The sequence below is a fragment of the Carcharodon carcharias genome, chromosome 32 (assembly GCF_017639515.1).
Source record: "Carcharodon carcharias isolate sCarCar2 chromosome 32, sCarCar2.pri, whole genome shotgun sequence".
Taxonomy (NCBI): Eukaryota; Metazoa; Chordata; class Chondrichthyes; order Lamniformes; family Lamnidae; genus Carcharodon; species Carcharodon carcharias.
In genome coordinates, this window is record NC_054498.1 from 25,029,330 (window position 1) to 25,056,985 (window position 27,656).

The 27,656-nt window shown below is 46.3% G+C and overlaps 1 protein-coding gene across 1 annotated transcript in view; it reads right to left on the reverse strand.

The window, feature by feature from the left end:
* slc28a1 (solute carrier family 28 member 1) overlaps window positions 1-18,189 on the reverse strand; it is a 68,909-nt gene extending 50,720 nt beyond the window's left edge. Inside the window, exon 1 of the mRNA XM_041178475.1 lies at window positions 18,021-18,189. The gene's annotated coding sequence lies outside the window, so the exon portion shown is untranslated. The remainder of the gene's footprint in view (window positions 1-18,020) is intronic.
* Between the last annotated feature and the right edge of the window lie 9,467 nt (window positions 18,190-27,656).

The following is a 27,656-nucleotide window of genomic DNA, read 5'->3' on the forward strand; positions in this document are numbered from 1 at the left end:
AGCCAGTTTTGCCCCAGGAGACTTGGCCCCTTCACCTGCTACCACCATCAAGGGTGGCTTTGCCGATTGGCTGCCATAATGGACAGTTACTCTGCTTATGCCTCTGACTTGAATGTCTTCACCCGTGTATGTTTTTAATTGGGCAATTGTTTCTTCTAAATTTAAATTGGTGTTCCCCGTTATTCAGATTTCTGAAGCTGTGTTCTACAATTACTGTAGTGGAAGCTCCTGTGTCCACTTCCATTCTAATAGGTCTACCATTTACTACCAATTTACCAAAAGTTTTTCGAATCTGGGGCACTGAGTGCTGTCAAACTTCGAATGAGAGGGAATTACTTCTTCTATTTGAATGGAACTTGTACTTACAGCTACTGCGCGAGGTACAGAGCCGATTTTGTTTTATTTGATTTCTTCTGCTAAACTTATTTTATCCTAGTCACCAGTTTGTTGTGAGAGGTGGTTGAGTTGGTACTATTGATAGAGTTGACCAGCAGAGACTTCTTAGGTGGAAACTTAAAGTTTATTTACAGAGGTGCTCAGCAGCAACTACACGTGTGCTTTCACTTCAAACTCTACCTCAACACTGCTAACCACACTCCTGCCCATGCTACACTCCTATTGGGTACTAAAGATCATGTGATCTTCCTTAACAAGCATTTTTCTGAAAGGTATATTACACATTAAAAAAACCATAATTAAGACATTAGTATAAAGGGTTAACAGGTGGGATATGCTAACCTATGACGCAGATAATGACGTACCACTGACGCCAGTCAGTTATGTGTTAGACTCAAGAGAGAGAGGTTGGAATCATGCCCAAGAGCTACGTGCCTACTCTGTAACCTGTTCAGAAGAAGTACTCATAAACAAGTGTCAAACAAATACCAGTTCATATCTACAGTCTGTCTAAGAATCAAGCCCTATACCTAGAGTCCAGGACTGAAAGACCCAATCTCAGAACACCAGCACACCCACCAATGACTGCCCCATCAAAGTGCTCATCTGGTGCCTCTGCATTGGAACTCATGTGTGACCTTGCCCTCCGCTGAGCTGGCACCAATGTTGACTTGCCCCCCTGCCATGGCTTCACCCACTCTTGCTCAGGGTCTTGCCACTTACAGATTCCACCTCTAAACTATCCTCTAAGATATGTGCAGTGTCCCCAGCGAGCTGGTCTCTGTGAATGTGAAATCAGGGGCTGATAGTTCATCACAAGCCCAGGTTGCATATCTGGGATATTCAAAAGAAAATGGACACAAGGGTAAGCCTGTGCAGTGGGAAGGGGGCTAAGTAAGAGGTTAATGCTTCTACCATCCGCAGCTTATAAATCAGAGGAGATTGTAGGATGAGGGGAAAGCAGGGTGTGAGTGGGATGACCACCTTCTCCTCCATGTGAGTGAGGACATGGCTGTCCCCCTCCAGTTAGCCCCTCTGCCTCTGGTTATGTACCACCTTCTCCCGCAAGAGAGTGGGGAGTGTGTCAGTGAGTGTGGTAATGTGTTTGAGTCATATGGATGCTGAATAGCTGGCAGCATTTGGGGGAAATGGTGACCTAGCCATAATGTCGCTACGCCGGTAATCCGGAGGCCCAGACTAATGCTCTGGGGGTGTGGGTTCAAATCCCATCATGGCTGCTGGTGAAATTTTAATTCTATTAGTTAATAAAATCTGGAATTGAAAGCCAGTCTCAATAATGATGACCATGGAACTATCATCGATTGTCATAAAAACCCATCTGGTTCACTAATGTCCTTTAGGGAAGGAAATCTTCCATCCTTACCTGGTCTGGTCTACATATGGCTCCAGACCCACAGCAATGTGTTTGACTCTTAAATGTCCTCTGAAATAACCTAACAAACCAGCCAATTCAAGAGAATTAGGGATGAGTGACAAATGCTGACCTTACTAGTGACACCCACATCCCATGAAAGAATGTAAAGTAAAAGTATGTGCAAGCTGGTTGTGAGGCTTGGTAAACTGTGGTAACTCTATGAGAGTGAAATGAAGCAATGAATGTTAGGTATGAGTTTAATAGAGATTGTTGGTAGGTGAGTGATGAGACTGTGGTGCATTGAGCAGTGCCTGAGGCTAGTGGTGCAGTTGGTGGGGTACAATTTGAAGATGTGTTCACTCATCTTGACCACTCGTGCGAGGTCATTGAACTTCTTGCAGCACTGCATCCAGGTTCTCAAGACTGGACTCCTGATTTTGACTAAGACAGATATCTGCCCCCACTGCCTTTTGACTGTGTGCCTGAAGGGCCTCCTGGTCCTCTGCAGATAGAGGACATCTCTTCGCCTTTCCAACTCCTCTACCAAGACGTCCGGAGCAGTGTTTGAAACCCTTGGAGGCCACCCTCCCACATGTCGTGTCAATCTTCACTGTTCCCCAGGCCGATTCACTTCTCTGCACCTGCTCCAGCCACAAAGATGTCTCCTTTAAGAGGTGAAGACTAGAGTGAAAGGGTGCTGGGTCAAGGCAACCTGAAGACACAGCCACCAATGGTGCAGCGATTGAAATCGGGGATGGAGAAGAGAGCAGAATTAGTGGAGTGCAGATATCTGGGAGGGTTGTAGGGCTGGAGGAGATTACAGAGATTTGGTTGGGGGGTGGGTGAGCGAGGCCATGGAGGGATTTGAAAACAAGGACAAGAATTTTAAAATCAAGATGTTGCTTGACTGGGAGCCAGTGTAGGTCAGCGAGCACAGGGGTGAAAGGGGAATGGGACATTCTGCGAGATAAAACATGGGCAGCAGAGTTTTGGATGACTTCAAAGTTATGGAGGGTAGAATGTAGCCAGGAATGTGTTGGGTTGGTCAACTGTAGAGGTAACAAAGGCAGGAATGAAGGTTTCAGCAGCAGATGAGCTGAAACAGGAGGGAAACCGGGCGATGCCATGGAGGTGAAATTAGGCACCCCGAGATCATGAATATGAGGTCAGAAGCCAATCTTAGGGTCAAATGTGACACCAAGTTTGCAAACAGACTGGCTTAATCTCCAACTGTTGCTACGGAGAGCAGTTGCAGACCTGCTACAGTGGATGTGTGAGGATGGTACAAGACTGATGAGTGTGACGTACCATGACAGTCGATCTCCTCTTAAAAGCAGCTACGGGCCACAGATAATAGATAATAGAAAGTGTTGGAAATACTTAGGAGGTCAGGCAGCATCCGTAGAGAGAGAAAAACAGCTAATGCTTCAGATTGATGAACCTTCATCTGATCGACTGGAAACGTTAACTCTGTTTCACTCTCCACAGGCGCTGCCAGACCTGCTGAGTATTTCTAGGATTTATTTTGCAGATTTCCATCGTCTGCAGTATTTTGCTTTTGTTTCACAGAAAACTTGTCTCGTAATCTAACATTTCAGCTGGTCTCAAACCTTAACTCAGAGATCTCGGGGGTGATAGTCCCGTGAGAGCTCAGAAACTGGCTTTTGTTAAGTATGTGAAGAAGAAAGAAAATAACCAACGAATAACTTGTATCCTTCTTGGCCTGTGAATTTACATGGATCGACTCGCATTTAATAGGGAGTGAGTGTACAGAAAGGGAGGGTTTTGTTTTAATACAATGTCACTAAAACAAATTCACGATAAGAGAGATTGTGTTGCTAGTCTCCGGAAGTTTTGTAGTGAGATAGATTGTCTTCTCTTAAAAATGTATAAAGAATTCGACAAATCTCTCCCAAAGAACAAGGTCACAGGTGTTGCTGTTTTGTGACCATCTAACTTTATTGTCGTACCACACAGGACACAATAGCAGACCCTCCGATGTTCTTCCCTGAATCTAGGGGTGCTGGAATTTCTTGTTCTGAATGGTTTCACATCACCAAGGATCACCTACCTTGGTTTATGTGGTGTGATTATTACTTTGTATACAAGATGGCTGAATTTGTCCTCAAATTTCAAACAAAACAAAATAATAGTTCACATCAGATTTGTTGACTGAAAATGGCTTTGTGTGTGTGTCCACATCACTGAACTGTTCACCAAACTTTCCTTCTGGGCCACTGTACAGTGCGGTAGCAAGCTTCCCCCAGTCATTAATGTCAATGCTGCCACGCTTCAAGGGGAGCTTCAGAGTGTCCTTGAAGCTTTTCTCCTTGTCCTTCTCTAGAACGTTGGCCATTTGAGAGTTTAGAAAACAGGCCCTGGCAGGGGAAATGCTTTGTGGCCATCTGGGCAGTGTACAGTACATCGAGGCTGCTCCCATCAAATCCAGAGGGTGTGGTAGATGCATTGCTAATGGAATTTCTCTCGCATTCCTTTGTGTTGCTGACACACAGTCCAGGTCTCACTGTCGTAGAGGAGTGTGGTGGTGAAAACCGCTCTGTACACCAGGACTTGTCTTGACTTGCGGAGGTCTTTGTTGTCAAACATTTGCTGCCATAGTTTATGGAAGGCTGAGCTGGTGCAGCTGATCTGGTGTTGGATCTCCTCATCAGTGGTGGCCCTTTGAGAGAGGTGGCTGCCAAGGTATGGGAAGTGCTCAACATATTCCGGAGTGTCTCCTTCAATATATGTGGGAGGTGGAATATTTGACTGAGCAGGTATGGGTTAATAGGAGGTTTGTTTTGGCAACATTCAAGGACAGGCCAAGTTTCTTGTGCGCAGAGTTTAGGTGATCGAGGGTGGCTTGCAAATCTGGCGCAGAGTGGGCAACAGTACTGCAGTCATCCACAAACTGCAGATCATGTGTGTCTATGGTGGTCAGTTAAACTTTGGCACAGAGGCAACTGAGGTCAAAGAGTTTTCCATCTAGATGGTATTTAATACTGACAGCAGGGGGCAGTTGATCTTTGATGAGGTGAATAGTCACTGTCAGTTAGATTGAAAATATTATGGGGGCTATCACACAGCCTTGCTTGACCCCAGTCTGTGTTTTGAAGGCATCTGTTTTGGATCCTACTCATATCATCATGAAGCAATCGCAAGATGATGATGAAGTTTCTTGGACGTCCAAATCTTTGGAGCACAATCCACAGTCTCATGATTTACTGAGTCAAATGCTTTGGTCAGGCTGATGAACGCAATGAAGAGTTCGTGGTTTTGTTCTCGACATTTTTCTTGGATTTGTCTGGCAACAAGAGCCATGTCAGAGGTTCCTCTGGAAGGTCTAAAGTCATATTCTGTCTCTGGGAGGATTTCCACAGACGCGGGAAGTAGGTGATTCAGGAGAATGTGTGTCAGGATCTTTCCTGCTATGGACAAGAGAGAGATACCTTGATAGTTTCCACAGTATGATTTATCTCCCTACTTGAAGATTGTCACATCCCTGAAGTCAGGGTGGGGGATGAGAGGGATCCTTTCTCCTCATAAAGCTTTAGGATGAGTACATGGAGTTGTGATGTGTGCATAAGCCCACCAGTTTTGAAGACCTCAGCTAGAATAACATCGGGGCTACTGGCTTTGCTGTTTTTCATTTGTTTGATTGCTTGTTGCAGCTCTCTCACCCATAGATTCTGCCACAGGGCCTGGAGAGTATCAGCTGTCACTGTGGATTCACGGTTGAGGATTTGTTGAAAGTGTTCTTTCCAGCATTGACAGATGGCATCGTCATCCTTAAGGAGAGAAACACCATCCTGTGAGTAAAAGGGATTTTGTCCATTTAGCCTCGGTCTATAACAGCTCTGACCTTTTCAAAAAGCTTTGCATGTCATGATGGTCAGCATGTTGTTGCACCTCTTGGACTTTCTCTCCCAGATTAGTCTTTGGGCATCAGCCTTGAGCTGTTGGAATGCAGCGACTTGTGACCTTGGGTTGTTCAGCCTGGCAATGAAGGCTGATCATCCAGGAGGTCACATATTTCAGCATCGTTTTCATCAAACCAGTCCTGGTGACGATGATGCTCAAACCCAGTGGTCATGAGCACAGGAGTCTAGTTGACTTTATTTGATTCCATTGTTCTGGAATTGAGTTGAGCGTGTGAAGATTTTCCAGATTAGGTGTGAGCTGCAGTTGGAATTCCTTTTTTCAGTCAGGCTGCTGTGGGGCTGAGACATTGATCTCATCTCTCCTGGACTTTTGGTTTTTGCGATGTGGCAGGTTCTAGGTGGACGTTCATCACCAATTGAAAATTCTATGACCTGTCCTGATGGCATTAGCCCCCCCTCATGGATCGAGTGATACAGACAACACTTGGGTCTTTGACTTGAACAATGACATAACACAAGAGGTGCTACTGTTTTTATCTAGGATGCCTCCATGTAGTTTTCTATTTGTCCTTCTGGTGGAAGACGGTTTGTTATGATGAGGCCATGTTAAACACACTTGAGCAGCAGGCGAACACATTTCCATGGGCTTCCCACCCTGTTTTTCCCAATGGTTCCTCTCCAGACATCGGTGTCATGGCCAATCCTGGCATTAGTCCCCCAGAAGAAGGATCTTTTCTTCCTTTGGGATGGCAAGGACTTCATGAAGGTTGGAACAGAATTTTTCCTGAATATCTTCATCGGAGTCAAGGATTGGGACATAAGCACTGATCATGATCATGGTGGCATATTAGTTACAGCTGAGCTGTAGGTGAAGTCTAATTGATACAACTGGGAATTTCTGGCAGAGCATCCAAGATCCTATTCCGGATGGCAAAACCAACCCCGTGGATGTGAGGGTCACTGCCAGTCTTTCCTTTCCATTAGAAGGTGTATCCCCCCTGCTTATTCCTTCAGCCATCCCTCCCCAGGCAGACAGGTCTCACTGAGGGCACTGATGTCAATATGGAGTCTCGATATCTCCCATGATACAATTGCAGTCCTTCTTTCTGGAGGTTATCCATAATTTTTCCAACATGCCAAATTTCAAAATTTAAAGTTTTCATTCTTCGAAAGATGGTGATCCCAGCCAGGAGAAATTGGGACAGCCTGTATTTACGGCACCTTTTCTAGCCCCCTCCCCATTTGGGGTGAGCAGAGGGTATCCTGAAGAGGACTGCTCAGTCACAGATGCTGCTGCCCAAAGAGACCTCTGTCCCAATACAGTGTCTAATGGTCTTCATGCATCTGTTGTCTCTTGACTATGGACTCCCAGGTTCACAGCCCTGCCCCCCTCTCCAATTCTCCACAGGATTTGGCAAATGGACCCTGGAAGAAACCTGCGTGTGAATTTGTTTAATGTGGGGACAATGCGGCACCATCATTGTCCACATGATCTTGATGGATTGGTGATTTTGGTGATGTGTTGAACCACGATGACTGGGACTACCTTGCTGCTGCAGCCTCCTTCTGCCTTCACAGCCAGCGAGACACAGTCTTCCTCCGCCTGTTTCACTGTGGAGAGCTTTCTTTTGGACCGCACTTTGTCTGGCACCTACCCCTGACCTTGCCACAATGGGTGGCCCTACCAGGAGCAAGGAGCTCCTAATGGCATCGGTCAAGGGCTGGTGGGAGGGCACAAGCCTGTCCACCACGTTAAGATGGCGATCCGCAGAGGAATATAAATATATGCTATATGATCATTTTTAAATCTGAAAGTCAGAAAAATCACAGATACACAAGGAAGGGGTATGGATAGATTAAATCAGAAGAAGAAAGACTGTTGGGCTTTCTCTACCTTGTTAAGTGCAATGTTGGAGACTTGCTGTCAGAGGGGGATTCCAAATCCTGTCCTTTTATCTGCTATGACATCTTGACATTCCTCCACATTCCCAGTATGTTGGAAAGCCAAGTGGCATGTTAAATCTGTCCAGTCATCCCATTACATTACAACTGGTTCACACTTAATTAACCACCTCATTGTCTGGCTAGAGCCAGCACTGAACCAGCTGATCAGCTTCTATATCGATGTTTAAACATTGTTCTATCCCATCGAGACTGTGCAGCATAGAGAACGGTCTTCAGTATAGATATTCTGAAAAGTACATTTGAATTATGGGGGGTTCCATCAAATGGGATGTGCCTCTTCAGAATACAGAACAGTAAGTGACAGTTTGTAAGATTGCCTCTGCACAGGAAGCATTTGAGAAACTGGCAAGGAGACCTAGGATTGGCTATTCATAAACAAGTGCTTTACCCCTTGACCCCATTCTCCAGCAGGGATGGCTCTGATCCCTATAGGTTCTCTTGCATTTTTATTCGGAACAGAGAAATGCAGGAATTTAACAGGGGAGGCAATTCAGCCCCTTGAGTCCGTTCTGCCATTCAGTTAGATCACAACTGATCTGTACCTTAACTATCACTCCCTACACCTCAACCTTCACCCATGGCACCTTCCCATGTAACCGCAGAAGGTGCAACACCTGCCCCTTTACTTCTCCCCTCCTCACTGGGCCCAAACACTCCTTTCAAGTGAAGAAGCATTTCACTTACACTTCCCTCGATTTAGTCTACTGCATTCGCTGCTCCCAATGCGGTCTCCTCTACATTGGAGAGACCAAATGCCGACTGGGTGACCGCTTTGCGGAACACCTTCGGTCTGTCCGCAAGCGTGACCCAGACCTCCCTGTCGCTTGCCATTTCAACACTCCACCCTGCTCTCATACCCACATGTCCATCCTTGGCCTGCTGTAATGTTCCAGTGAAGCTCAATGCAAACTGGAGGAACAGCACCTCATCTTCCAACTAGGCACTTTACAGCCTTCCGGACTGAATATTGAGTTCAACAACTTGAGATCATGAACTCTCTCCTCCATCCCCATCCCCTTTCCGATCCCCCTTTTTCCAATAATTTATATATATTTTTCTTTTCCCACCTATTTCCATTATTTTTAAATGTATTTCCATCCATTGTTTTATCTCTACCTTTTAACCTATTTCGATCCCTTCACCCCACCCCACCCCCACTAGGGCTATCTGTACCTTGCTCGTCCTGCTTTCCACCCTTAATGTCACCTATTAGCACATTCCTTAGATAATATCACCACCCTCAACACCTCTTTGTCCTTTTGCCTAATATATCTTTTGGTTATCTCCACCTATCACTGGCCCTTTATCCAGCTCTACCTGTCCCACCCCCACCGCCCCCCAACACAACCCTTAAACCAGCTTATATTTCACCTCTTTTCTATTTTTCCTCAATTCTGATGAAGAGTCATACGGACTCGAAACATTAACTGTGTTTCTCTCTGTGGATGCTTTTTGGGGGAGAGATTTCCAGATTTTCACTAGCCCATGTGTGAATTATTGCTTCCTGATGTCACCCTGCTTGACATAGTTCTAATTTTAAGGTTATGAACCTATTGTCCTGGATACCCTGTGTGTAGTAAACATCTCTCTATAACCCATCAAGTTCTTTAGTTATCGTAAACACATCAAAAGGTCACAACTTAATCTTCTATATGCAAGGGAATACAAGTTAAACCTCTGCAATCTGCCCTCATTATTTAACTCCATGTTTAATATGATGGCTAATCATGGTTAGGGGGATGGCGTATTGGTATTGTTGCTGGACTAGTAATCCAGTCAGACCCAGGGTAATGCTCTGGGGACTTGGGTTTGAATCCTGCCACAGCAGATGGTGGAATTTGAACTCAAAGTCTAATGAAAACCATGGAACCATTTGATTTTTGTTTAAAAATCCCATTAATGTCCACTAAATGACCTCTGAAATGACCGAGCAAGCTACTCAGTTGTAACAAACGCTACAAAATCACAAAAAAGGGATGGAACCTGGCATAGACCTAGGCACCAGAAACAGCAACAACAGCAATCTCAGCCATGTTGACCCTGCAAAGTCCTCCTTGCTAACATCTGGGTAGCCCCAAAATTGGGAGAGCTGTCTCACAGACTAGTTGACAGCCAGACACAGCCATCCTCATGGAATCATACCTTACAGATAATGTCCCAGAGACCACCATCACCATCCCTGGGTATAGCCTGGGCAGGACAAACCCAGCAGAGGTGGTGGCACAGTGGTAGATAGTTGGAAGGGAGTTGCCCAGGGAGTCCACAACATCAACTCTAGACCCATGAAGTCTCATGGCATCAGGTTAGACATGGGCAAGAGAAACCTCCTGCTGATTACCACATGCCACCCTCCCTCAGCTGATGAATCAGTGCTCCTCCTTGTTGAACATCACTTGGAGGAAGCCCTGAGGGTGGCAAGGGTGCAGAATGTACTCTTGGAGGGGGACTTCAGTATCCATCACCAAGAGTGGCTTGGAAACTCCACTACTGGTTGAGTCCTAAATGACACGGCTGCCTGACTGGATCTGCGGCAGGTGGTGAGAGAACCAACAAGAGGGAAAAACATATTTGAGCTCATCCTCACCAACCTGCCTGACACAGATGCATCTGTCCATGACAGTATCGGTAGGAGCGACTGCCATGCAGTTGTTGTGGAGACAAAGTCCCACCTTCATATTTTTGTGTGACACTACCACCGTGCTAAATGGGATAGATTTCAAACAGCTGTGGGCCATCAACAGCAGCAGTATTGTACTCAACCGCAATCTGTAACCTCATAGCCCGGCATATCCCCCACTCTATCATTACCATCAAGCCAGGTGATCAACCCTGGTTCAATGAAGAGTGCAGGAGGGTATGCCAGGAGCAGCACCAAACATACCTAAAAATGAAGTGTCAACCAGGTGAAGCTATAATGCAGGACTATTTGTGTGCCAAATAGCATAAGCAGCAAGTGATAGACAGAGCTAATGATGCCACAACCAACGGATCAGACCTAAGCTCTGCAGTCCTGCCACATTCAGTCATGAATGGCGGTGGACAAGTAAACAACTAATTGGAGGAGGAGTTTCCACAAATATCTCCATCCTGAATGCCAATTCGATTCATTCCAATTGATATCAAGAAATGGCTGAAGGCATTAGATGTTGCAAAGGCTATGGGCCCCTGACAATATTCCGGCAATAGCACTGAAGGCTTGTGCTCCAGAACTTGCTGTACCCCTAGCCAAGCTGTTCCAGTACAGCTACAACACTGGCATCTACCTGGCTATGTGGAAAATTGCCCAGGTACAAAACAAGGACAAATCCAACCCGGCCAATTACTGTCCCATTAGTTTACTCTCGATCATCAGTAAAGTAATGGAAGGGGTCATCAACAGTGTTATCAAGTGGCACTTGCTCAGCCATAACTTGCTCACTGACACCCAGTTTGGGTTCTGCCAGGGCCACTCATCTCCTGACCTCATTACAGCCTTGGTTCAAACATGGTCAAAAGAGCTGAACTCCTGAGGTGAGGTGAGAGACTGCCCTTAACACGAAGGCTGCATTTGATCGCGTGTAGCATCAAGGAGCCCTAGGAAAACTGGTGTCAATGTGAATTGGGGGAAAACTCTCCACTGGTTGGAGTCATATCTAGTACAAAGGAAGACGGCTGTGGTTGTTGGAGGTCAGTCATCTCAGCTCCAAGACATGACTGCAGGAGTTCCTCAGGGTAGTGTCCTTGGTCCAACCATCTTCAGCTGCTTCATCAATGACCTTCCTTCCATCATAAGGCCAGAAGTGGGGATGTTCTCTGATGATTGCACAATGTTCAGCATCATTCGCTACTCCTCAGATACTGAAGCAGTCCACGTACAAATGCAGCAAGGCCTGGACCATATCCAGGCTTGGGCTGACAAGTGGCAAGTAACATTCATGCCACACAAGTGCCGAGCAATGACCATCTCCAACAAGAGAGAATCCAACTATTGCCCCTTGATGTTAAATGGCATTACCATCACAGAATCCCCCACTATCAACATCCTGGATGAGTACAGCTCCCATGACACTCAAGAAGCTTAATGCTGACCAGGACAAAGCAGCACGTTTGATTGGTACCACATCCACAAACATTCATTCTCTACACCATCGATGCACAGTAGCAGCAGTGTGTACCATCTACAAGATGCACTGCAGGAATTCACCAAGGCTCCTTAGACAGCACATTCCAAACTCAAGTCCACTACCATCTAGAAGGACAAGGTTAGCAGATGATGGGAACACCACCACCTAGAAGTTCCCCTCCAAGTCACTCACCATCCTGACTTGGAAATATATCACCGTTCCTTCACTGTCACTGGGTCAAAATCCTGGAACTCCCTCCCTAACAGCACTGTGGGTGTACCTACACCACATGGACTGCAGCGTTTTAAGAAGGCAGCTCACCACCACCTTCTTAAGGGCAACTAGGGATGGGCAATAAATGCTGGCCTAGCCTGCGAAGCCCACAATCCTTGAATGAGTAAAAAAAAATATAGTGGGGGGTTTACAAGAGAAGATTGTGAAGATATGAAAATAGCAGTAACTATATCAAATGCTTTAGGACAGAACAAAAAACAAAGAACAAAGAAAAGTACAGCACAGGAACAGGCCCTTTGGCCCTCCAAGCCTGCACCGATCATATTGCCCGTTAACTAAAACATTTTGCACTTCTGGGGTCCATATCCCTCTATTCCCCTCCTATTTATGTACTTGCCTCTTAAGCTGCCTCTTAAACACCACTATCGTACCTGCTTCCACCACATCTTCTGGCAGCGAATTCCAGACACTCTCTACCCTCTGCGTAAAAAACTTGCCCCGCACATCTCCTCTAAAGTTTTCTCCTCTCACCTTAAATCTATATCACCTAGTAATTGACTCTTCCACCCTGGGAAAAAGCTTCTGACTATCTACTCTTTCCATGCCACTCATAATTTTGTAAACTTCTATCAAGTCGCCCCTCAATCTTCATCGCTCTAGTGAGAACAATTCGAGTTTCTCCAACCTCCCCTCATAGCTAATAACCTCCAGACCAGGCAGCATCCTGGTGAACCTCCTCTGCACCCTCTCCAACGCCTCCATATCCTTCTGGTAATGTGGCGACCAGAATTGCATGCAATATTCCAAGTATGGCCTAACCAAGGTTCTATACAGCTGCAGCATGACTTCCCAGCTTTTATACTCAATACCCCTGCCGATGAAGGCAAGCATGCCATATGCCTTCCTGATTACCTTATCCACCTGTGTTGCCACTTTCAGTGACCTGTGGACCTGTACACCCAGATCCTTCTGCCAGTCAATGCAGTTAAGGGTTCTGCCATTTACTGTATAATTCCTGCCTGTATTAGACCTTCCAAAATGCATTACCTCGCATTTGTCCGGATTAAACGCCATCTGCCATTTCTCCGTCCAATTCTCCAACCGATCTATATCCCGTTGTATCCTTTGTCAATCCTCTTCACTATCTGCAACTCCTCCAACATTAGTGTCGTCTGCAAACTTACTAATTAGCCCAGTTACATTTTCCTCCAAATCATTTATGTATACTACAAACAGCAAAGGTCCCAGCACTGATCCCTGCGGAACTCCACTAGTCACAGCTCTCAATTCAGAAAAGCACCCTTCCACTGCTACCCTCTGTCTTCTATGACCAAGCCAATTCTCTATCCATCTTGCCAGCTCACCCCTGATCCCATGCGACTTTACCTTCTGTACGAGTCTACCATGAGGGACCTTGTCAAAGGCCTTACTGAAATCCATGTATATAACATCCACTGCCCTTCCATAGTCAATCATCTTTGTCACTTCCTCGAAAAACTCGATCAAGTTAGTGAGACACGACTTTCCCTTCACAAAACCATGCTGCCTCTCACTAATATGCCCATTTGCTTCTAAATGATAGTAAATCCTGCCACGGAGAATCTTCTCCAATAATTTCCCTACCACTGACATAAGGCTAACTGGCCTGTAATTTCCTGGATTATCCCTGCTACCCTTCTTAAACAATGGAGCAACATTGGTCATTCTCCAGTCTTCTGGGACCCTACTGTAGCCAGTGAGGATACAAAGATTTCTGTCAAGGCCCCAGCAATCTTCTCCCTTGCCTCCCTCAGTACTCTGGGGTAGATTCTATCTGGCCCTGGGGACCTATCCACCTTAATATTCTTCAAGACGCCTAACACCTCCTCTTTTCTGATCTCAACATGATCCAGGCTATCTACACACTCTTCCCCAGACAAATCGACCACTAAGTCCTTCTCTTTGGTGAATACAGATGAGAAATACTCATTTAGTATCTCTCCCATTTCTTCTGGCTCCACCCACAGATTCCCACCTCTGTCCCTGAGTGGGCCTACCCTTTCCCTGGCTACCCTCTTGCTTTTTACAAATGTATAAAAGGCCTTGGGATTTTCCTTAATCCTGGTTATCAGTGACTTTTCATGACCCCTTTTAGCCCTCCTGACTCCTTGCTTAAGTTTCTTCCTACTTTCTTTATATTCTCCACAGGCTTCATCTGTTCCCAGCCTTCTAGCCCTTATGAATGCTTCCCTTTTCTTTTTGACTAATCTCACAATATCCTTCATTCTCCAATGTTGCTGAAACTTGCTATGCTTATCCTTCATCCTAGCAGGAACATGCCAGTCCTGAATTCTTAGCAACTGATGTTTGAAAGCCCCCCACATGTCAGTTGTTGATTTGCCCTCAAACATCCGCCACCAGTCTAGATTCCTCAGTTCCTGCCTAATATTGTTATAATTAGCTTTCCCCCAATTAAGCACCTTAACCTGAGGACTCCTGTTATCCTTATCCACCAGTACCTTGAAACTTACTGAACTATGGTCACTTTTTCCGAAATGCTCCCCTACTGAAACGTCGACCACCTGGCCGGGTTCAGTCCCTTATAGAGGGTCCAGTATTGCCCCTTCCCTAATTGGACTATCTACATATTGTCTCAGGAAGCCCTCCTGGATGCACCTTACAAATTCTGCACCATCCAAACCCCTAGCACTAAGTGATTCCCAGTTAACATAGGGAAAGTTAAAATCACCCACCACAAAAACCCTATTGCTTTTACATCTTTCCAAAATCTGCCTACATAACTGTTCCTCAATCTCCCACCGGCAATTGAGAGGCCTATAGTAAACCCCCAACATTGTGACTGCACCTTTCCTATTCCGGAGCTCTACCCATATTGCCTCGCTGCATGAACTCTCCGAGGTGTCCTCCTGTCGTACAGTTGTGATATTCTCCTTAACTAGCAGTGCAACTCCCCCACCTCTTCTACATCCTACTCTATCCTGCCTGAAACATCTAAATCCTGGAACGTTTATCTGCCAATCCTGTCCATCCTTCAACCAAGTCTCTGTAATAGCAATAACATCATAGTCCCAAGGACTAATCCAAGCTCATCTGCCTTGCCTGTTATACTTCTCGCATTGAAACAAATGCATTTCAGACCCCCAGTCCCACTGTGTTCAGTAATTTCTCCCTACCTGTCCTTCCTCTTAGTCCTACTGGTCATATTCACTGGTTCCCAGTCATTTATTTCACCTGCTGATCTATTGCTCTGGTTCCCATCCCCCTGCCATCATAGTTTAAACTCTCCCGAGTGACACTAGCAAACCTCGCAGCCAGGATATTGGTGCCCCTCCAGGTTAGATGCAACCCATCCTTCTTGTACAGGTCCCACCTGGCTGGGAAGAGATCCCACTGATCCAGATATCGGAAACCCTCCTTCCTACACCATCTCAAACAAAAACAGAATTACCTGGAAAAGCTCAGCAGGTCTGGCAGCATCGGCGGAGAAGAAAAGAGTTGACGTTTCGAGTCCTCATGGAAACATAAACTGGATGACCGCTTTGCAGAACACCTGTGGTCTGTCTGCAAGAATGACCCAAACCTCCCTGTCGCTTGCCATTTTAACACTCCACCCTGCTCTCTTGCCCACATGTCTGTTCTTGGCTTGCTGCATTGTTCCAGTGAAGCCCAACGCAAACTGGAGGAACAACACCTCATCTTCCGACTAGGCACTTTACAGCCTTCCGGACTGAATATTGAATTCAACAACTTTAGATCTTGAGCTCCCTCCTCCATCCCCACCCACTTTCTGTTTCTTCCCCCTTCCTTTTGTTTTTTCCAATAAATTGTATAGATTTTTCTTTTCCCACCTATTTCTATTATTTTTAAATATTTTTAAATCTTTTATGCTCCCCTGACCCTCACTAGAGCTATGCCTTAATTCCCCAACCATCCATGCTTAATTAGCACATTTGTTTAGATATATATCACCAATTTCAACACCTATGTATTCTTTTGTTCTGTTGTCTGTGACATCTTTTGATGATCTGCTTCTATTACTGCTTGCTTGTCCCTACAACCACACCACCCCACCCCAACTTCTCGCCCCCCACCCAACCCCCTGCCCCCCACCCCACACACACACACCTTAAACCAGCTTATATTTCACCCCTTCCTTGGATTCACCTAGTTCTGTTGAAGGGTCATGAGGACTCGAAACGTCAACTCTTTTCTTCTCCACCGATGCTGCCAAGACCTGCTGAGTTTTTCCAGGTAATTCTGTTTTTGTTTTGGATTTCCAGCATCCACAGTTTTTTGTTTTTACTCCTACACCACCTGTTCAGCCACATGTTTAGCTGCACTATCTTCCTATTTCTAGCCTCACTGGCACATGGCAGAGGGAGTATTCCTGAGATTACAACCCCTAGAGGTTCTGTTTTTTAACTTTCTGCCTAACTCCCTGAACTCCTGCTGCAGGACCTCGTCACTTTTCCTGCCTATGTCGTTAGTACCAATGTGTACTACGACCTCTGGCTGTTCTCCCTCCCCCTTCAGAATGTCCTGGAGGTTTAATAAATGAAGCTATTGGACTTGAATCAGTTAGAAGTTCACAAGGTCAATGTAAGTTCATTGCAGAAGGAAAAACCTATTCCAAATTTTCAAAACCCATAAAAAACTCAATAAGACTGGTACCAGTAATAGTGGAGTTCCATTTTACTGGTACCCTTCATTTTCATTTCATTTTACTGGTTTTGCATTTTGGGATTTACTAGGCCAAATGTAGCCTCAATTTGCTTAGCAACAGGGAGTAGAAATGAAAAATAGGGAAGATTGTTAAATTCTGCAGCAGAGAAAACTCCTCATCTCTGAATTGGGGGAGGTTAATGCTTGGGGAGAGGCTGTGGATTGGAACAGCCCTGATTGGAGGAGGCCTTACTCTAGATGCCCTCCAAAGAGCCTTCCATATTCCTTCTCTAGCGGAGAGCATCCTGCAATGGTGACTTAGAGCTCTGCACTCTGAAAAGATACTTGGACCAACATCACCTCTGAATTTGTTCTTCAGGAAGAGAATAATGCACTGATTTTCTTGCATCTTTTTAGGATGAGAGCACCAAAGAGTTCCAGTGACTGGAAACACAACCCCCTTATCATATATTTGCTTAGCAACATTGTATTAATACAAAACCTTCCTCTTCTGATAGCTCATTCACTCCCTGTTTTATATCTGCCTCTGTAAATTTACACAGCATTTTCATTGAAGAACATGAATATTTTCTTTTACTGATCCAATGAAATCTAGTTTCTGTTCTCTCACTGGACTCTCACTGCGAGTTAGAATTATGAGTTGAAACATTTGATTGCATGAGGCAAGATTTTTGAACTTACTGTTTGACTATAAAACTAGAGTTTGGCCATGGGTGGGTGGGTAAGCCAGGACCCACTTAATTACCTTTAGCTCACCCAAATCTGATTGGCACTTGGCAGTAAAGTGCAGTCCGGGGGGCGTGGGGGAGATAGTTTAGCAGAAGCAGCAATCGAAAAAACTCTAAAAGCAGACAGACGAGAGGAGGCAGGGCGAGTTGAGCCTCGACATGTACTGTTCTGTGTATGAACATGTTTCTACTCTTCATTCCCTGGGATAATTGAGTAGCCGCAGCATTTACAACAAAGCTTCAATTTTAATTATCTGCACAATACAAATACGATACATAGAAATGCTGTGACCTTTGACTGATGGCCCTTCCCCACGTGGACGTCCCTTCCTGTCAATGCCTCTGGTATTAAACTTCAGAATTATTCTGATATTCTGGAATGTAGCAAGTAAGGTTTTGTGAAGGTCTGCACAGTGGCAGTATTCAGGCACCGGCTTGCTGCATCCCTTTTAAGCAAATAACTAATTTAGAGATAAAAACAAAAAACTACGGATGCTGGAAATCCAAAACAAAAACAAAAACAGAAATACCTGGAAAAACTCAGCAGGTCTGGCAGCATCGGTGGAGAAGAAAAGAGTTGACGTTTCGAGTCCTCATGACCCTTCAACAGAACCCTAATTTAGAGAGGCAGAGAATACTTCCCTACATTACTTACATGTAACTTGACTCCAACTATCACCAGCGCAGCTCGAGATATGCAACGCCTAGCAATCTTCACTGTGTTTCAACTGCAATGAAACAACCTGTTCCAGTCTCTGTTGGAGGGCCACTCCTTCTCATTCAACTCCAGTACTTCGATTGATTACACTTCAAGCACACCAGTATATGTTCTAGTTATCAATCTCCCTCTGCAACTCATGCCAAGTTTGGTAATAAAACAGGGAAATGATATGAAAAGATTTACATGTGAATCTATTGCCCATGTGCAGGCTGGGCTTTGGGAACAAGTTTGCTTTAAGAGAGGTATGGAGGTCACAGAATAGAAAGAGCTCCCATTACAACACTGCGTCAGGGCATTCCAAAGTGCTTCACAGCCAATGAAGTACCTTCAAAGTATGGTCACTGCTGTAACTCAAGAAACATGGTAGCAACCAATTTGCACACAGCAAGCTTCCCAAGACCAGCAAGGTGATAATGTCCAGGTTATCTCTTTTCGTGATGTTGGCTGAGGGATAAATATTGGTGGGAACATATAGGGTGGAATTTTACTCTGGCTGGATTTTACATTCCTGCCAAAGTCAATGGACTTCTGAACGGCTCGTCGGATTTTATGGCCCCGCCCCCAACGTGATGGTGCAGTAAATCCCATCCATAAGATCCTGAGGGGTCTTGACAGGGTCGATGTGCAGAGGTTGTTTCCTCTTGTGGGAGAATATAGAACGAGGGGTCACTGTTTAAAAAGAAGGGGTCACTCATTTAAGATAGAGACGAGGAGAATTTTTTTCTCTCAGAGGGTTGTGAGTCTTTGGAACTCTCTTCCTCAAACGGTGGTGGAAGCAGAGTCTTTGAATATTTTTAAGGCAGAGCTAAGTAGGCTCTTGATTAACTAGGGGGTGAAAGGTTATCGGGGGTAGGCAATAATGTGGGGTTGAGGCTACAATCAGATCAGCCATGATCGTATTGAATAGCAGAGCAGGCTCGAGGGGCAGAGTGGCCTACTCCTGCACCTAATTCCTAATTCGTAATAAATGTTGGCTAGAAACTCCACTTTGAAGAGTGCCGAGGGATCTTTTATGTCCCCTTCGGAGGGCAGGCAGGGATTCGGTTAAATGCCTCGTTCAATAGGTGGCAGGAGTGACAGTGCAGCACTCCCTCTGTACTACACCTGTCAGATTAGGTTTTGTGCACAAGCCCCTGGAGGGAGACTCGAACTCACTCAGTTTGCCGAAGTATGACACACTGTGCCAGAGCTGACACAGTAAGGAAGAGGCCGGGGTGGGCTGGGCTATTAAATGACTGCTATTCAGCACCCCCCATTCTTCACGCTCCCTAGCTGAAAGCTCACCATTAGAACAGTTTCTCTCTGGCAGGGGCTTTATGGGGAGCTTCCAAAGGGAACCCCCAAATTGGTGCCACGCTATCAATACCCCAGGGTGAGTTTTTAGGAGGGGCATGGATGTGGTGGGCATGGAATTTTGTGCCGGTTCCCTGGCTCCATCCTGTGGACGCCGGACCATTTTCCTGAAGGCAGGATGGGGTCCAGCAGCGCTACGCACCCACAAGCAGCAGGTAGCCAGCGTCGGATGCTGACTGGAATAGCCCAGGTTGCTTCCAGGCCCCCGGAGGCTTTGGAGGACAGAGTAGCTGCCTGGGGGCAGCCTCCTAATGGCAAACCAGGAGCCATGTGCTCCAGACAGGCTCGGAGGCCCTCCCTCTCTGCCTGTTGCGGCCACAGACAGGCCAAAGGAAAACCAGTAGGTCTTGTCTGAACTGTCCTTGTATGTCTGAAGATGGAACTTCAGTATTACTGGTGCCAGCGTTACTGATTTCGACCAGGATTTGACAATTTTGAATTGGTTTTTCCTTCTGGGTGTGGAGTGGCAATCCCTCCATAATGAAGGCCTGGTTACTAAGCCTATTTTTGTTTTAAATTTTAAAAATTTGGACACCTTCATCTTGGGGCACCCTCCCTACCTGAAAGATTGGCTTCTGTCTTGACAGAGCTGGAGAGCCTCCTATTGGCCCTCCAGCTTCACAAGGCTGCCCATCATCCTTAATTGGACTGAGCTTGGCCTTTGGTCACTAATTGGCCAATCTGGCTAAAATCACAGCTGAGTAACTCCTCGATCCCCACACCATCCAGGTTTCTGACCACCCCCTCCCACCACTTGAGCCTGATGCCCAAAATCCTGCCCCGCACCTCCCCCCCATCCACATTTTTGATCACCCCACAATCACCCCCTAACCTGTTTGAGAAGTGGCTGGACAAACACGCCACAACAGTTTGTTCTAAGTGGATGTGGAACTGACTTTATAGAAAAAAACCTTTGTGTTTTCATTACTGACTAACACACAGAGGAAAACTTTCCCCAGTCCACCAAGAGGGTCGAATTCAGGTTAGACTCCAATCTGTACAGACAGCAAAAAGCCTATTCGGGGGGCTTTTATTCAACCACCTCTCCCACAGGACTACCATTGATGAGGAAGTCCAACACCGAGTCAACTGAACCAGCACTGCCTTCTTCAAGCTGTGCCAACAGTATTTCACAACAGGGATCTTGGCAAGACAACAAAGGTTCTGGTTTAAAAACAAAAACAAAAATGCCCGGAAAAGCTCAGCAGGTCTGACAGCATTTGTGGAGAGGAATACAGTTGACGTTTTGAGTCCGTATGACTCTTCATCAGAAAGGTTCTGGTTTATAAGGCTGTTGTGTTGACCACCCTCCTCTACTGCAGCGAAACACGGACTGTCTGCCGATACCACATTAAGATCCTTGAGAGCTTCCATCAGTGGTGCTTGCGTTGAATCCTGGGGATCAAATGGGAGGACAGGCGGACTAACATGAGCATTCTCCATGAGGCTGCGTCTACCAGCATTGAAGCCCTGCTCCTGCGGGACCAACTCTGATGGACAGGCCATTGTGTCCGGATGCCCGGAAGCCACCTCCCTCAGCAGGTTCTCTTCCAGCGGCTCTCCGTTGGCTATCGCTGAAAGGGCGGCTTAAGGAAATGGGATAAGGATATGCTCAAGGTCGTCCTGAGCATGGAGGCATTAACACCACTGACTGGGAGGAGAGTGCTGCAGATCGCTCGGCACCACCTGGTCCATCAAGGCGCAAACCACTTTGAGGTTCAGCGGCTCGACTGTGAGGTGACACAGCAGTAGCAGAGGAAGGAGAGGTGCCCAAACCAGAGCAACGATTTCCACTCCTCTGCTCAACAATGTGACCCCTCTGCGGAAGAACATGTGGATCCAGAATTGGGCTCCTCAGTCACCTGAAGTCTCACTAAGACTGACGGACGTCACCCACAATTCAGGGGGTGACCGCTGACAACAATTCTTGTTTAGAGCATTGCTTGTAAATGTTTGACCATCTCGATTAAAACAAGGCAATCCAGCATCGAGTGTCATTTTTAGACTGAACAAAATTTTTAACTAATGTTCTTTCTAATGACTGTAACGTCCGGTACACGCTCCACACTTTCTTGTTCAAGTTAGAATGCAGACAGGAGATGGGCCGAATGGCCTAGCTCTGTGCTGTAACAGTTCTGTGATTCTGTGAGGAGAGAGCTTTTATTTGTACAGTTTTGAAACTCTGCTACACTTTCTCAATCCTGTAGCGAGCACCTTAACATTGGCAAATAGAGTTTTGGAACTTTGCACAGTGCTTGGCAGAACAAACAGCCTGAAATCCTCATGCCTCAGAAATCCAGAGAGATATTTCCTATTAACCCTGTAGGGGATGGGGCCTGGCCTGTAAAGTTCGAAGATAGCTGTGCTGATTGGTTTCTGCAGTTTGTGTTTAACTGCTCTGAACCTTGCCATTGACGTTGACAGTTCCAATCTGCCAATGGAATTCCTCTTTCACCATTTTTCCATGTTCTGCAGGGTTTTTGAGGTCAGTGTGCCCATGTTGAGGATTGAGTTGGAGGTCAAAGGGGAGATGTTTCCCGTGGGCTTCGATGTCAGGGCCAAATGGGGATCCTGACCCCTCACAGGCCAGGAGTGAGACCGCGGGAGCAAGCCTTCCAGAGGCAGCCTCCTAATTGGCTGCCTCTGTGCTGCACTGTTCAGTTAAGGATGGCGAGCAGCTCTCGGATGTGCCAACGCAATCACATGACCAGCAGCTCCAGAACCGCAGTAACCTGACTGGGAGAGGTGGGCGCTGCTGAGGCAGGTGGGAAACTGGAGGGGGCGACAGTTAAAAAACCTTTTGGAGGGACCAAGCAGGTAGGCTGCTCTGATCAGAGGGGAGACTCTTCCGGTGGTAGTGTCTGGGTTGCAGGCATGGCCTTTGCTGTTGGCAGCCCCCTCTTTAGGGAATGGCCTCCTGAACCTCCCATTGGCCGCCTCCATACAAGCCAAGGGGCGGGCGGAGGGCACTCTGATCCTGGCAAAGTGCTGGAAAAACCACTCTTAATTATAGAACCTTAACTATGCAGATTAGCTGCTCGTTGCCTTGCAACTGACCTGACTTATGATAATGAGTTGGCAGCACCAATTTCACAGGAACAAGTGTGAGCATCACCCACCCCTCCCATGGTGCACCCTCCATTTTCAAGTGCAAATGAAAGTGTAGGCCAAGCTGTTGTGGTGAATCTAAAGGGGCAGGTCTGTGATGCAGGACTCCCACAGGGGGGGGGGGCAGCGCCAATGTGGGGCACAGGGTGGAGAATTGGCATGGTGATCTTGGAGCCTGGTGATTCCTTTGAACTCAGTCACTTCCTTGCTGGGAGAGCGGAATTATGGAATTACCAATAAACCTCCCTCAAGTGTAGGAGTCAGGAGGTTAACAAATGATCACAATATAAAATAAATGCATTTTTGCTCTGCAAAATAAATGAGCAGAAGAGGACACCTTCTCAAGATCAGTTTGCTCACTTATTCTACCCTTTATTTTATGACAATTTCATCCTTAGCTAGTCAGCTCCAATTCATAAAGATTTCCTAATAATGCTAATGTTGTTTAAGAACATTAACAGGACACTTATTCTGTCATGACACATTTAGGTTGCTTGATAATTAGTTCTAAGTCCCTTCTCCGTGATTAGATCCCAGTTGTTCGTGGTTTAATTACAATCTAATGATGCCAAAACAGCTTTCAGTTCCAGTTGGCCGCACTCTTGAGTCAGGAGATTGTGGGTTCAAGCCCCACCTCAGATACTTGTGCAATCCGCGAGACTGGAACTCCAATGCAGTGCAGGGGGAGAGTCGCAGTGTTGGAGGGACTGTCTTTGCGATGATGGGCAGGGTTTTGGGTTTTGCGAACCACGACGTTGGGGTCCAGTGGAGGGTCAGGATCCCGCAATGTGTGGGAAAGAGTCACCAGGGAGTGATTTTCCCCAAATTGGCCAATTGATGGCCAGAGGCCAGGCTGGACGTCCAAATCAGGAGGGCGGTTGTTGGGGGGGGAGGCTCTCAGAGCTGGAGAACAAGTAGAGGCCCCACCAGCTTTTACGTCACAGCAATCTACCTTGTAGGTAAGGGAGAGAGAGGGCACCTCCATCTTGAGGCACCCTCTCAGCACTTTGAAAACTTTCAAGTTAGAAAATTGCCACGTGGCTTTGAGGCCACCATTGCCGAGTGGGAATCCTCCCACAAAGAGGCCTCTGGCTACAGGCTGGTGGGGAAGGCCTCAAAGCCTGACTTGAGTGCTGGTCCTGGAGGCTGTTCCCTACACCACAGGGAGAGGTGGGGTGGGGTGTGGGGAGTGCCAAAAGGCTGCCTGGAAAAATCCAGTTGTCCTCTGTTAATTGGCCTTAAGAGGCCATTTACTCCCCTTAATTGGCTACCCACTGCTTGTGGTTGGGAAGCTCCACTTCCAGGAGGATGGCCCAGAGTGTGGGATCGAGCACATCGATGCCAGTGTGAATGTCCATGCTCCTTCACCTCGGTACTTGCCCTCATAAGTGTCTGAAAATTCTGCCCCATATCTCAAGTGGATGTAAAAGAACTCATGGCGCTATTTTCAGATAACATGAGGGATTTCCCCTGGGGAAGATTAAATCCTCAGATAGCATTTGACCGAGTGTGGCATCAAGGAGCACGAGCAAAACGAGTCAATAGGAATCAGTGGGAAAACTCTCCACTGGTTGGAGTAGTACTTAGTACAAAGGAGGATGTTGGAGGCCTATCATCTCAGTTCTAGGACACCACTGCAGGAGTTCCTCAGGGTAGTGTCCAAGGCCCAACCATCTTCAGCTGCTTCATCAATGACCTTCCCTCCATCATAAGGTCAGAAGTAGGGATGTTTGCTGATGATTGCATAATGTTCAGCACCATTCGCAACTCCTCAGATATTGAGACAGTCCATGTCCATATGCAGCAAGACCTAGACAATATCCACTTGGGCTGACAAGTGGCAAGTAACATTTGTGCCACACAAGTGCCAGGCAATGATCAGCTCCAACAAGAGAGGATATAACCATCGGCCCTTGACATTCAGCAGCATTACCGTCACTGAACCCCCACTATCAACATCTTGGGGGCTTACCATTGATCAGGAACTGAGCTGGACTAAACATGTAAATACTGTGGCCACAAGAGCAGGTCAGAGGCTAGGAATCCTGCAGCGAATAACTCACCTCCCGATTCCCCAAAGCCTGTACACCATCTACAAGGCACAAGTCAGGAGTGTGATGGGATACTCTTCACTTGCCTGGATGAGTGCAGCTCCAACAACACTCAAGAAGCTCAACACCATCCAGGACAAAGCAACCCACTTTATTGGCATCCCATCCACAAACATTCACTCCCTCCACTACCTACGCACAGTAGCAGCAGTGTGTACCATCTACAAGATGCATTGCAGGAACTCACCAAGGTTCCTTAGACAGCACCTTCCAAACCCACGACCGCTACCATCTAGAAGGACAAGGGCAGCAGACACAAGGGAACCCCACCACCTGGAAGTTCCCTTCCAAGCAATTTACTATCCTGACTTGGAAATATATCGCCGTTCTTTCAGTGTCGCCGGGTCAAAATCCTGGAACTCCCTTCTTAACAGCACTGTGTGTATACCTACACCACACGGGCTGCAGCGGTTCAAGAAGGCAGCTCACCACCACCTTCTCAAGGACAATTAGGGATGGGTAATAAATGCTGGCCTAGCCAGCGACTCCCACATCCCATGAACAAATGAATACAAAAAAGCTTGAAAACCTTGAAAATCTGGCCATTGTCTCATTGCAGATTGTGGGAGCTTGCTGTGTGCAAATTGGTTGCTGCGTTTCCTACATTACAACAGGGTCTGTACTTCATAGGGTGGGAAGCACTTTGGGATGTTCTGAGGTCGTGAAAGGGGCTATAGAATTGCAAACCCATTTCTGTTTTCACTTTTCTCTGTGTAAGGCCTGTCATTGGAGAGAATAAAAATTCCAAATTTGATATGACCACTCCCATGAAATCATTACAGTTGCTGAAATGAATTCCTGGAATGGATTCAAGACTTTAACCCAATGTTCAGGTTCAAATGATGATCATAAAAACCACTCGATCTTGGCTCTTGTGTTTTATAGGCACTGGACCAACTCTCTCAGTTGAATTACAAACTCTTGCATTTGCAGTAAATTGGCAGTAAAAATATAATTGAAGCATGGCGATGTTGTTAAACAAAAGGCTGGGAGTTATTGTAACAAAAGCTGTTACTGCCCCCACACTCAGCAAAAAGCACTAGGTAAAAGCCACACCAAATACTCAGCCAGTGGAATATTCCATCCTGCCTCGTGCAGTTAATGCCCATTTTACCAGTTGTGAGCAGCCTTCAAGGGTCCACTGGAGGGTGTTTTGTTAACTGCTGGGGTCTAAACTGGACAGGCCCTGAAGCCCAGGGAGGGGCTGAGAATGCACGATTACTCTGCACTCACTCGCTGTGGTGCAGGCAGCTCGCCAACATAGTGCCAGCTTCTAATGATCATGATCGCAGCACATGGCCAGTGCTAACCCCGCTGTTGGGTAGTCCGCACACCTCAGCAGGGACCCAAAGCCAGTTAAAACCAGACTGTGCTCCTTAAACCGCCGCTGCATTATGGCTGGAGACGATGTTACCAGCACTTGTACAAGTCAGTCTCGCGTGGAAAAAGACTGAATAATGGCACAACATGGGAGAGCGCAGCCTCCAAGATTCTCGGGTTGCTGCTCTGGAGAACCTGGAGGAGACGGAAAGGAGGAGAAATGTCCTGTATCCGCAGGGCACCAGGAGGCCCTCCAGACACACTCTGGGAAAGCAGAGGGAGCAGATAACCCAGGAGGTCAACCTCATAGACAGGCTCGATGACCGGGATGTAGTTAGGGTTGCCAACTTTCCAAGATTGGCCTGGAGTCTCCAGGAATCTCCAGATCAATCTCTAGGACAATGCCGTGTGCAACCCTGGAGTAAAATTACCGGGACATTAAACAAGATTGTTCTTTTGTCATTTTCTTTGAACATTGCTCTTTACCAGATATGAAAATATTGCAAATGGGGCAAATTGGTTGAAAGTCAGCATCATTCAATTGGGTAATGAGTCTTTTTGCTTTCCAATTGCTGTAGGAAGACAGTGCGTCACAAGGATGGATGTGTTAGCCGACTTATGGCTGGAGTGTGGAGGTAAGTCAACTGATGAAACCTCCAGGAATACTTTTAATCACAGTTGGCAACCCTAGTTGCAGTGCTGCAACAATGACCTCACATGAGTGGTCAAGGTCAGTGAATGCATCATCAATTTTCATATCCCACAAGCCTCAGCTGCTATTGAATGCAGCACACCCTCACCGACCAATCATCTCCACTAATCAGGACTCTTATTTAAACTTCATAGCTTCACCTTCACCTCATAGACTTAGCTCTGCTCCAAGCCTAACATCCACAGCTCACAGCTTGCACACACTGCCAGCTGCCGTCTACTTTGTCTATCTCCTTTAGCATCTCATATACCTCAATTAGTTCTCTTCTCATCCTTCTAAACTCTAGCGAGTATAGGCCTAAACTGCTCAATCGCTCCTCATAAGATAAGCCCCGCATCTCTGGAATCAATCTAGTGAAGCTCCTCTGAACCACCTCCAGTGCAACTACATCCTTCCTCAAGTAAGGGAACCAAAACTGTGCACAGTGCTCCCAGTGCGGTCTCACCAATGCTTTGTACAGTTGCAACAACACTTCCCTATTTTTATACTCTATTCCTTTAGCAATAAATGCCAAAATTCCATTTGCCTTCCTCATTACCTGTTGTATCTGCATACTAGCTTTCAGCAATTCATGCACGAGGACACCCAGATCCCTCTGCACTGAAGCATTCTGAAGTTTCTCTTCATTTAAATAATAAGTCGCCTTTTTATTCTTCTGACCAAAATGGATAACCTCACACTTATCCACGTTAAACTCCATCTGCCAAATTTTGGCCCATTCACCTAACCTGTCCCTATCCATTTGTAAATTTCTTATTTCTTCATTGCAACTTAATTTTCCACCTATTTTGGTGTCATCTGCAAACTTAGCTTTAGTACCTTCTATCCCTGAATCCAAGTCATTAATATAGATTGTAAATAGTTGGGGCACAAGGATCGAACCCTGTGGTACCCCACTAGTTACAGCTTGCCATCCAGAAAAGACCCATTTATCCCGACTCTCTGCTTTCTGTTGGTTAGCCAATC